The sequence below is a fragment of the Accipiter gentilis genome, unplaced genomic scaffold (assembly GCF_929443795.1).
Source record: "Accipiter gentilis unplaced genomic scaffold, bAccGen1.1, whole genome shotgun sequence".
NCBI classification, from domain to species: Eukaryota; Metazoa; Chordata; class Aves; order Accipitriformes; family Accipitridae; genus Astur; species Astur gentilis.
In genome coordinates, this window is record NW_026060823.1 from 768,839 (window position 1) to 781,232 (window position 12,394).

The window sequence follows — 12,394 nt, forward strand, 5'->3', positions numbered from 1 at the left end:
GAGAGCTTCCTGCAAAAGAGAAGAATCATCTAGGGTAGCATAATTAGACAAGTCTGGGGCTGCTAACTGGGATCTCCGGTCCTTATAAGAAAAGGCCAAAAGACTCTAGGAGACGTCCGGAAGGAGTCACAGGGGATCACGGAGGGCAGAGGTTCCTCCAAAAAAGAAAAAACGTCAACGGTGCAACTGTGCTACTGATCCAGGAAGCTCGTAAGTTCGCCTGAGGAGAAAGGATTACTGTACGTTTCCCACATGATAACTGTTGTGCTAAAACGGAAAGGGGGGCACTGGTTATCCTCTAGCAGAATGCTGAAATACCAAGTTGTGTTGTTCCTGGAACAAGATGATGTTTACCTAAAAACTACTACCGCCGTTAACCCTGTTGGGTTTTCAACAACTGACCGAGTTAAAGGAGAACTAGAACGTGACTGCTTGCAGGCAATCGAAAGAGTTTACTCCAGCTGACTGGATCTCTGAGATGTGCCACTAGAAGAAACAGATTGGGAACTATATGCCGACGGAAGCGGTTCCATCTGTGAAGGAAAACGTTTTATCGAGATAGACAATAACTACTGAGGAGGTACTTGCGTTGCCAACTTTGCCTTCGATGATCTCTGCCCAAAAGGCTGAATTGATAACTCTTACTCGAGCTCTGGAACTAAGTCAAGGAAAGCGAGTCAACACTTGGACAGACTCAAAGTATGCTTTTGGAGTGGTACGTGCGCATGGAGCGATACGGGGAGAAAGAGGACTGTTATCTGCACCAGGAACCGCCGTTCAGCACGCACAACAAATACTGAAATTGTTAGAAAGCATTCAAAAACCAACAGCAGTCACGATGATGCACTGTAAAGCACATCCGTTAGGTAAGACCGGTCCTAACGCAGGTAACCGACTGGCTGATAAAGCTGCTGAAGAGGCTGCAGAAAAAGGCATCCTAGCACTAGTTCCAGAGAAAGGTATAAAATTGCCTAAAGAAACTCCAAATTATAATGAAAAAGATGAAGAATTAATTATTAGATTGCAGGCTAACAAAATGAAACAGGATAGGCTGTAACACCGACAGGTCGAATAATAGTCCCACCCACAATAATAAGAGAAATTGCCCCATTGAACATCACAGAGTATACTGGGAAACAGAAAGCGAAATATGACAAAGATTGTTTAAACAATTATAAGCGGACGTGAAATGTATATGTAAATTTATCCCCGAACCAGTAATAAGATCATCTTTGGGATTATTAAATAAGGAAATTTTTTAGAAGAATATTAGCAAATTGATTTTATAGAATTGCCTTGAAAATAAGGATATGTCCTAGTTTTAGTTGATATCTTTACTGGGTGGCCCAAGGCTTTCCCTTGTCGCACCAACAAAGCAAGGGAAGTAGTCAAAGTCTTGCTCAAAGAGATAATACCAAAATATGGGGTGCCTGTAAGAATGTCATCTGACAATGGCCCTCATTTTATAGCAAAGATTATGAGACAAGTTGAGCCAAGTATTATCTATGGATTGAGACTATCACACCCCACATAGACCACAGGCAAGTGTGTGGGGGGAGAGAGAGAGAGAGAGAGAATGAACTATATCCTTAAGCAACAGTCGAGTAAAATTTGTCAGGAAACCTCACTCCTCACATGGGTTAAAGCGTTACCCGTGGCTCTATTAAGAATCGGAGTATAGCCAGAAGAGAAAGAAAAGCCAAGTCTTTAGGAAATGTATGAAAGACCATATCAAGAGTCCTGTGTTCTGAGTATCTTGAGTGCCTTTGGAGATATGTTTTTAAAAGGTGTTATGATTTCTTTAAGCAATTCTTTTCAAGAACTTTGTCAGTATGTCTCCACAGCTGGACCCTTAGAACTGGACGTAGCAGCGCATCCCTTCCGACCAGGAGATTGAATATATATAAAATCACCGAGAAGTGGAAAGGACCGTATCGAGTCATTTTAACAACACTTGTAGCAGTAAAGGTCTGGGAGAAGAACCTTGGCTTCATTATTCGAGAATAAAGAAAGCACCCAACAAGAAACTGGAAGTCTAAAGAAACTGTCCCTTTAAAACGGAAAATCTATAAGTAAGTTTCACGTTATCTATTTGGGAAAACAGTTGTGTAAAGTTTATAATGTTGGGGTTGCTATTAGGAATATTGTCGAGGGCAATAATCTTTTTGTGTGTTTAGAGGGTGTATGTGTTTTTTTTGAGGGGTTCTAAACATGAGATAAACAAAATGAAACAATTATTGTTTGAGCTATTCATCTTGATATTAACCGGTTTTGTAATTTGAATTAAAAAAAATAATCTAGTTTTGTAACTGATTCAAAGTTTTGTAAAGACACAGAATTTAACCTCAGTAACAGCCTGCCTTTCCGATTCCAAAGTCAGATGAAAATCTAGTTCCGTGGAGAATACTGACATTGAATTTAACCAAAACTTGAGAAAAGAGGTAGAACAACGAGAATCATTTTAGCAGATTAAATTGGATGGATTTAAAAGGCAATTATTTTTTTTTAAATTTGAAAGAAGGAATTATAGCGTTGTGAATTATAACGTTACCAAACCATCCACCTCACGGACAAAAGAATTAATTTACTCGCCCTTCGGGAGAAACTTGTACAAGCACCCCTCGGGGCTGTCAGCTGCCAAAACCGTAGAGACAAGTGCAAAAAGGAACTTGGGATCATGTTTAAAATATAAACCGATGTTTAGAACTTACTGGAGTTCCAGGATCCTTGTTAGAGCCACCCAGAGTCGGGACCACCTGTGGAAATTTAGACCGGTTTAGACAACCAGAGAAACATCACACATCCTAAACAGAGCTGTATGAAAGTTTGTACTTGCAGCTAGCTCCTCTGACCCCAAACTCCCAAGACCTTCTCTAGTATCTAAAGCTCTAAGATGGGGGTGTATTTGTAGAAAGGATAATAATACTTCACATGATCTTTGGTCCCCTCTTAATAACGGGAAAAATTTAGCTTGGAGTTGACGGCATTAAAGGACAGGTGAAAAGTTCAGGCTTAACTGCTTGGGTGACTAGTGATGCTATATGACCCACTCACCTCTTCATGAAGGAGAAAAGCAAATCGTGGTCTTGAGACTTAATAACTCTATCCTCTCTCTGGAAGAAATCTCCCTTGTGGCCTCGCTCGCGGGTGGACCTGGGGAAATCGAAAAGATGATACCTGGCAATCGCCAAGTCTTAGAACTAAAATCAGATGGGTAATAAAATCTGTATTTTGACCCCAGTTAACACCTCTTCCACATCAGATGACTCTTGACATCTGTCACTCAGTCAAGGCAGTGCCTGCTGCTTCACTTCACCTTGGTGGTGAGGGGTTTGGTTCCGGGTTTCGGTACCACAGCTGCGGGCCGGGGCTGGAGGAGCCGCAGGTGCGGGCAGTGAGAGGCTGATGGCGACGCCCCCTCCCTGGCAAGGGGAGGGGCTGCCGGGGGAGGGGCCGCCGGGAGCCCAGGCAGGAGCGGAGCTGAGCTGAGCAGTGACCGGGCTGCGGCTGCCCCGAGGGAGAAGGTGAGCGGGGCCGGGCGCCCCTCGGAGCGCGAACGTCGGAGGCGGGGGTGGCCCGGGGGAGGTGGGGGCCGCCTGTGCCGAGGCCGGGGGGGAGCCCTGGGGGCTCACAGGGCGGCTGAGAGAACGTGCGCGCGGGGGTGGGGGTGGGGGCGCTGACAGGGCGGCTGAGAGAACGTGCGCGCGGGGGTGGGGGGGGGGGCGCTGACAGGGCGGCTGAGAGAACGGGCGCGCGGGGGGGCTCACCGGGCCCCGTGGCGGGGCTGCGCAGTCGGCCGGCGGGTCCCGGGGAAAGCCCCGAGGAGGACGGCGGGGTCCATGTTGCACGCACGGAGCGGCAGCGGGGCCGCGCCGTGCCGGAGCTACCCGGAGCGGCGCTGGGGGCTCCGCGGGAACTGCCGCTGCGCCGGCGTGGGGAGGTGGGGGGGAACGGAAGCGGCGTCCCCTCGGGGTCAGGCAGCAGGGCAGGATGCCTCCCGGGGCATGCCGGGAGCTGTAGTTTTCGCGGACTCGGCGGCCGGGCAGCAGCGCGGCTCTCGGGCGCGGCGTAGTCCTCGCGGCCCCCGGAGTCCGACCAGGTCAGACTCGGGAGCGTTGCCGGTTTCGCGTGGTTTTCCGCGGGCTTCCCGCTGCGCCCGCTCCCCGACCAGCCGTGCGGACGCGCCTCCCGGGCGCATGCGCCGTGCTTCGCGTTGGGGCAGCCCGGCGTTCGCTCGCCGGCGCAGGCGCCGTCCCTGTCCCCGTCCCCGGAGGTTTGTGATCTTGGGAAGCCCATGTCCTGGATAGCTGGGGTTGTGGCTTGCAAGCTTGTGGGTTGTGGCTTGCAAGCTTGTGACTCCCACCAAGTTCCCAACAAATTCAAACGTAGAAATTGTGCATCGGCCCTCCTCGCCCCCTCCGAGCTGGTCTGTTCTCTGTGGTCACCATTAGTAGCCTCGGTTTCCCACCTGTGGTTCTCCACAAACCCAGAGCCTCGCAGCTCCATGCTGAAGGGAGTGGGGAGCTACACACGGAGAAGGCAGAGGCCCGAGTTTGTCTTTTGGGGATGAGAAGTGGGGAGGAACTGCCATAAATGGGACGCATCCCTGCTTGAGGCATGGCTGTTTCAGCTGTGCACATGGAAAATCCTCAGATACGTTGCGTCTAGCCCTCCTTTCCATTGACCCCGGGAGAACTGGCCTCCTGTGTCCCCCAAGTTTATTTACTTCCTGCTGCAGTGAAGTGGCTATTTTTCTTCTTTTCTCTGAGGATTTTGTGGATCTGGGCGTGGGAAGGAGTGCCTTAATGCTGGCTTTCTCAGCCTACTTCTGGGAAGCCAGGCATATCTGCAGATTAGAGCCGGGGGAGTGGCCCAGACGCCTTTTATTCCTCGGAGGGCAGTGGATTTGGGGAGTTAGAGCAAGGCATGCCTGGATGTTGGTCTCCCTGAGGGGGAGGGGGTTTACAGCCAGATGACTGAAAAGCCTCCCCCAGTCACTTCTGGGGAAAGAGTTGGGGGGTGGCTTTTAATGTACCCACGGTATCGATGTGGCAGGTGAGCATACACCCCCCTCTTGGCTGGGGGATCTTATGTGGACGCCTGCTGAGCCAGGGCTGGAAGCCCCTCTGCACACCCTGGAGGAGCTGGGTGCAGACTGGGGACGTGAGGGCAGTCGTGACATGGACACGGAGCGGCAGAGAGTCCTGCTCTTTCAGCAGTTAACGGTGCTACCGCGTGTTCAAAACCTCAAGTGCACCCGTCCAACCGTGCATTCTCTTTCCTGGGGTTTGTTTATGGGACAAATAAACTGCCCAGCACTAGATGAGAAGGTTGTCTGCACTCCACCTCAAATCAGGTGCGTCACCTCTCTGTCGGGAAAGAAGTATGGGGGTGGGCATAAAAGGAACAGTAACTCGAATGTCGGGACTCTTTTTGGCTCTGGGCACAGAGCAGGTAACCACAGCGATACAGAGAGGGAAGAAGGTGCTGATGGGTTTGTACCTTGGACTTACACTGTAGAGGATGATCTGTTCAGGACATCCATGTCATAGAGTAGCTGTTGCATGATTTATACTTGTAATCAGGTTCCTACTTGATAGCCTTAACTTTGCGTGGCTTGCGTATTGAACTTTGCAGTAGTTTGTTTGTTTTTACATTTCCTTAAGGTCTAGGCAAAGGTTTAGAAAGTTAGCAGACTTAAGGATAAGCATTTATTACTTTGTCCTGCCACGTTGCCATTTGAAACCTGTTCTGAGTGTTGGTGGTATTCAAGAAATTGCCGAGATTTCGAGGGTGAATCTGTATCTTTAGGTGTACTGAGCAGAAAAGTACAATGGATCTTTTTAGTTGCCCGATAGCTTTCTTTATCCAGGCGGTCAATTTGTCAAGATCAGGCTGCAGTGTCCAGGGGGCCGGGGAGGGAAGGTTGGTGTTCAAGCTTCTCATTCCTGTCAGCGGTGACTCCGCTTGCACCACTAAGTGGTGCTGTGTACATACGCTTTATTAAATCGGGAGCTGCCTGCGCCTGCCTGCTGGTGCAGTTCGGAGTGGTCATTTTAGAGAAGATGTTCTTTTGGCTGCATTTGTTCTCCTGTGATACAAAAACTTGACAGCTGTTGGGGGCAACTACTACTTTAGGAGGATTTCTATAAAGTAAGAAATTGCCGGTTTTATTTTGTCATGATGAGCAAAACAATAACTGATTCAAAATCACGTCCACTGCAGCTTATGCTTCCGTAACACACCACTCAACTGATTTCTGTGCGTAAATGTCTTCGGAGAGGAATCACAGGTGCCTGCCGTGACTATAGGGACAAGCAGTATGGGCTCACAGGAACAGAACATGCTTTGCCTTCCCATCACCAGAAGAAAGAGAGAAAGAAAGAAAGAGGTGAAGAAGGGTGCTCAGGAGCAAGAGGCTGCAAGGAAGTTGCTGTACATGATCCTTTTGCCTTGCTTTATCTGACAGAAAAGCTGCCTTCTGCTAGTTGGGTCTTGGCTTGAAAGACAAGGGGGAAGAGACTCCCGCCCCTCTCCCAGGGAGTGTGCTACTTTTGACTGGCTTGTTCTGACTATGTGATCTGCAATTACAATATTGAGATTGCATGGTGACAGTCTATACCACTGACTCCCTGAGTGGTTTTTCATTTCTGTCCCCGCTTCCTTCTCCAGCTTTTTTCAATATATCAATTTAAAAAAAAAAAAAAATTAATAAAAATTTAACCTTACATGAACATCATCTGTTGGCTTTGGCCCCAAACACTTTATTTCCTAGAAATAAGTTGAGTCTTTTCATCAGAATATGTAAAAGATTTCTAGCCACTGTAGTACTATTGTATTGTTTGTTTTTTTAAATAAGATTCTGTCCAGGTTCCAGCATGTGCACTAAATTTCTACTGCAGTAGAAGAGAGTCTTAAGCTGAAGAGAGATTTCATGCTTGGGAGAGAAAAAGAGCAGATCTTGACTCAGAAGTAACTTTTCCAAGGGAAAGGTAAACTCTTTTGTTTCTTTGGGGATTTTTATTCTGATAGCACAAGCATCTTGTTCTCTCAGGATTTTGTTATCTCTGGGAAAAAAAACCTTGGTGGTGTGTCACTTTCCTCCTTCCCTGGTTGTGTTTTTTTCACTCCTTTCAGAGGAAGTGCTAATACTGTTATAATTTAGGAAGACATTTTTAACTTTTGACTCGGAGGTCTGCAGACTTCACTGTAAAGACAGTTTCTGTGCATCCAAATGCTGTTAATCCCTTAAAATACGAAATGAAAGATGTGTAACTTGGAGCTGAGACTGAGTCAGAGTATTCCAGATGGGTCTGGTTTACTTTGCATTCAGTGTTCCTGTAGCCTGTTGCTTTGGAAGGTGCAGGTAATAAGCTTTTCAATTGAATAAATGAGCGGTAGTGGTTTTTTGTTTTCCTCCCCTAGAAATGTAGTGCTTGATCAGACTGCACTGACCTGTAGAAGTTGTGGGCACTGTGGTGTTCTCCAGAATGCTACTTGGGCTGCCACTACAAGCAGGTCATTTAAAATAATAACCTTAGACTTTAAAAACACATAAAAACTTCACGATGCTTAAAGTATAGAGCAGAGTAGTCACCAGGTTAAAATAACTTCATGCTTATGACATGCACAGCGATGGTTCCTTTCAGTTTTTTTGGTGTTGGTTTTTTTTTTTTTTCCTTCTTCTTTAAGATGGCACTGGTTGCAGTGATCTTCAGTTTTACGACACAGCTAACTGTCTTAGTATGGATATGGTTCCTTTCTGCCTACTATTTCCGTTTACTGGCAGACATAGTTAAGATAGCTCTTTGGAGTTGTGGAGTGCGCGTGTGTATATACATATATGTGTGTGTGTGAATGTGTATGAAAATAAGAAGACCTAAAGTCCCCTCCCCACATCATTAGTTTTTGCTGCCCTGTATTTCAGTGTTACCAAGATTTTAAAGTGACCCAAGTATTGCTGTTGCAAATGTTTCCATGTTTGTCTAACTATTGTGATGACATAAAAAAAAAGAAAAAAATCAAAACACTAAATGTTTTATTACTTGCCCTATAAGTATATAGGCGTTCCCTGTCTAATATCTATTTCTTTTTTCAGGATTCACTGTATTTATTTTTTTTTACCCTATGAAACGGAAAGAGATTTCTGGCTTACTGTTGGCTTTTGATAGACGTTTTATCCTTGGGGAATTGCCCACCAATTACTTCATAGAGTTTGGAATTTAACTGAAGGACATTTTGCATGCCCGTGTTCAAATAGCGATGCTAACAGGCCACCATACGGTTCATGTTGATAGCCTTATGGATACTTAAAGGTAGGCAATAGTCTTATTTTTTAATAATGCTTAACCTTTTTCTCTTTGGCATGAACAAGCAAGTCTGCCTGGTTTTGTAGGACTTGCAGCTTTTCCTTAACATCAGACTTTAAAAAGGGGAGAACCAGTAGTATCAGGTACGCAGTTAGGATGGCGATTTTTAAAATACTAAGCTGCGTAACAGTCTCGGGAAGAACATGTGTGACTGGGCGTGAGAGTCTGTGGTACAGCATTACTAACCTTTGCTAAAAAAAGTTTTGAAGAATGAAGCATTTGCTTTATGAACGGTACTTGAGGACGAATTCTGATGCTGCTGCTAAAGTTTATTGAAAAATAGGCACTGATTTCAGTGATGATGCAGGTGTGGTTTCTGTTCATGCCTTAAATCTGAAAAGAAGAGAAACCTCCATTTGAAGGAGAATTTTGTATGAAGGGTAATCAAACCAGTAACCTACTTTAAGAACGACTTTAAAATATTTGGAGCATCGGTTAAAGGCAAATAAGTCAAGTTTATCATATCCTCCTACATAAGCTGTGACTATTGAATACAGTCAGCAGTCCGCCTCAGAACTTGCTGGTGTGCAACTGCAACGTGTTGAGTTGTAAGACTTCACAGCCACGAGCTGATGGGCCACAGTTCTCTCCGAGCATAAAGCGCTGTAAGTTTTAGTTTCTTGCACAGCAGTGACTCTTTTCAACATTAGTAACTATACAACAGGGTAAAAGGCAAATTTAGTGAATAATAATGTGTCATTCTCAGAGTAGCTGTTTGCATTTCACCGTGATGCAGATGCTTTCTATAGCGGTTGTGTTGGCACATGTGTTAGAATTCGGTTAATTCTCTCCTGAACTCATTTAAACTTTTGGCTTCAACTGCATCACTGGCAATATGTTTCAGAATAGAATAATTATTTCCTTTAAAAAAAAACGGGGGTGGGGGGGTAAGAAGAAGGGGTGGAGGAAGCGGGGATAAAAAAATCTGTTGTCTGCCAGTGCTGTGGGCTGCTCACTCATTTTTCTGTAGAACTTCTGGGGGTTTTTTGTTGTTGTTGTTGTTGTTGTTCTTCTACCTTAATGCTAATAGGCATTTCTACCTTTTCTACCTTGTTTTTCTACCTAATGCTAATAGGCATGAGCCTATCCTCTGCACCTTTGGTCATTTCCTGAAGTTTGTCTGTAGTTTCCTGCATTAGTAGGTAAATGTATCTATTTTACTTTACAGAGTTTTGATAGTTTTTTAAATTATACAAGAAATTTAAGTCTTGGAACAAATGTCTTTGCTTATTGATTTTTGTGAGTAGCTGCAAAAATCTTATTTATTAGGAATGCTATGCAAGAAATAGGTTGCAAGTAACTGTTAGGGTCTTACTACTGCTCGCTGTTGAGAGATCGTGGGAAGTGCAGAGAATTTGTGTTAAAAGTTACGGGCATTTTTCAAGATAGTTTTCCAGGTCTGAGGCGTGCTGAAATATCTTTTTCCTATGATAGTGTGTTTAGTTTCGTTGACTTCAGCGGAACACACAGAATACATTGACTTAAACTAGCTGAGAATCTGATGATAAGGTTTTATACTCTACCTAACATAGTGTTGTGATGACCTGTCCCCTGAACTCAAAATTATGTTTGATGATCGTAACAGGAGGCCGGATCTTTGATCTGGAAATTATGCTGGTAGCGACGTTACAGAATCCAGGCTTGTAACTTCACTGGTTTCTTGCAGCCCCTCAAGTTCATGAAGGACAATAAAGACCCATTCTCTTTTGTTCTTGTGCTATAATCGGTGATGGAAGTATGACATTGTCAGTTGTAAGAAGTGGCTTAACTGCTGTTGGAGTCTGCTTTTATGCCTGGAAAACCTGTTGATTTGCATGGGTTTGCACAGCTTGTGCTAATGATATGGCTGGAATGAGACAGGGTCTTGTGTAGTCTGCAAGGGCTGTATATGGTCCTGGTTTATAGCTGGGTGGGAGGGATTGGTTCAAGTTACTTCTGATTTGCCCTATTTAATATCTTAAATAGGAGTGAACAGGGTGATTGGAACAGTTTCATTTTTACAAGAGGAAATTTATAAATCGGTTTTTATCCTGTGTTAGAATTAAGATATGTATTTATTGGAGACAACGAGTCTAGCCTGAACACTGAAACAGCTCTGTTTTGGGCCCACTATTAGAACTTTTTTAAAATTTTCAAATCATAACAGTCTGTCAGTTCATGCTTGTTGAGTCTGAGACATTAAGTGATGCCCTTTGAACAGGGAAACATTGCTAATAATTGATATTTGGTTTGTAGACTATACCTTTTGTATGCTCTAAAGTCACCTGTTGTTTCCCTTTCATTTATAAAAGTTCTGTTCGTCAAACCATATAAGCGCATACCTAAATTCAGTGTTAAACTTCCTGAATTGCTCTAAACTATTGCGTTGCTGTAAACTGTTTTGGCTGATAAACCTAAGCGGTCAGCTTGGTATTCCTCCATGTATATGTGATTAAGATGCAATAGGTCGGAACAAGTTACCAGGCAACTGCATGCTCCAGCTGCATAGGAGGCACAAAGCAGCTGGCCCGTTCCTTGTAATCAGTGGGAAAGTACAGATTCTCCTGTGACCTTGGTCACTTTTGTCTATAACATATTAGATAAGAGTATTTTGATACTCCTCTCGCAGTGGGAGAAACACTGCTTGTGTCTGTGCAGTGTGTGAAAATCACTTTACCAAGATGCTTTTATTTCTAAAACCCTTGGAAAAAAACCTCAAAACGGAGTTTTAAAACTTTTTTAATCCAAGGCAAACGTCAGGATTCTCATTCTTACAAAGTATTTTACAATTGTGTAACCTTGTAGACTGTACGGAGAATGAGGATCTTGCATGTGACATACTCAAAAGTTTCATTTTCGGTGTTCTACACGCTTCTACTGATCGCAGCGCCTTTGTTTCCTAAGGGCAACTGGCAACAGACAATGCGTATGGGTTTCAAGGCCCTGTGGAACAGAGAAGGTAGTTTGCCAGTGTTCTTACTGCTGTTGCAGACATTGTTTCAGTGGATTGAAAGTGGCACGTTCCAAGTACCTTTTCCTACCATTGCTGCGTATATTTTTTTTTTTCAATCCAGAAGAATGTTTCTGTACTTCCCTTCCCTATAGGTGCATGTTGATTTACATTGCATGCGATTGCAGTGTTCTTAGTCTACCAGTTACAGATTACTCCTTTCAGTTCTTGTGCATTTCTGAATGTGTATCTACCTACTAAACTCACATTTCTTCAGACCTGATATGCAACTGCTACGGAAGTCAGCTATTGTGCTAGTTATGGTGTTTACCCCGTCAGTTGTTTTACTGTCTAATAAGTACCTTGATGACAGAGAAGGGGAGTGTCAGAAAATGGACAAGTCAGGCTTTATATTAGAGATGGTTTTCATAAGATTTAAGAGAATGCAGTTTTGGCATAAGGATTTACATACCGCTCCCGGTGTTCTGTTGGGCTGACGGTGTTCTGTTGGGCTGACGTTTTGCAAGAAGCTGAGGTGTTTAACTTTCAAAAGCTGTTTATGTAAATTGGCTTACCTCTGAGTAGTCTCCTTCAGCTGTGTGTAACGAAGAAATAAATGTGCATCTCTAGACATGTGCATATGCAGATAGAATTGTAAGTGCAGAGCTGGGGATGATGCTTGTGTTTGAGGGTAGAAATACAGAGAGGGACAGCAGTGGGGAAAGAAGAACCTTTGAAGATAGTCTAGCGTTGCTCTCATTCTAGAGGTGAATGATCAACTTTCTGTACCATTCTTGACAAACGCTTGCCTAATTTATTCTTAAACATTTCCTGTAATTATTACTACTGTTGCAAAGATTGCCACATACCCTAAGTTTTTCAGGTTGTAATTTAAGCCCCATGATTCCGTGTCCTGTGTGCAGTGGATGCACAGAAAAGTTCTTCCTTATAGCTACCTTTTAGAGTTTAAACATTGTTCTTTCTCTTCAGTATTGCCCTTTCTAGGTTAAGAGGCTGTTTTTCAATTTATGCTTTGAAGTCAGACTCCTGTACATCGTTGAGCACCCTCTTGGACTTACTGTAGACCCTCACCAGT

At 44.4% G+C, this 12,394-nt stretch overlaps 1 protein-coding gene across 1 annotated transcript in view; it reads left to right on the plus strand.

The window, feature by feature from the left end:
• Positions 1 to 3,510: 3,510 nt before the first annotated feature.
• The window catches only part of LOC126036746 (electroneutral sodium bicarbonate exchanger 1-like), a 296,967-nt gene continuing 288,083 nt past the window's right edge, over positions 3,511 to 12,394 (plus strand). Inside the window, exon 1 of the mRNA XM_049796772.1 lies at positions 3,511 to 3,524. The gene's annotated coding sequence lies outside the window, so the exon portion shown is untranslated. The remainder of the gene's footprint in view (positions 3,525 to 12,394) is intronic.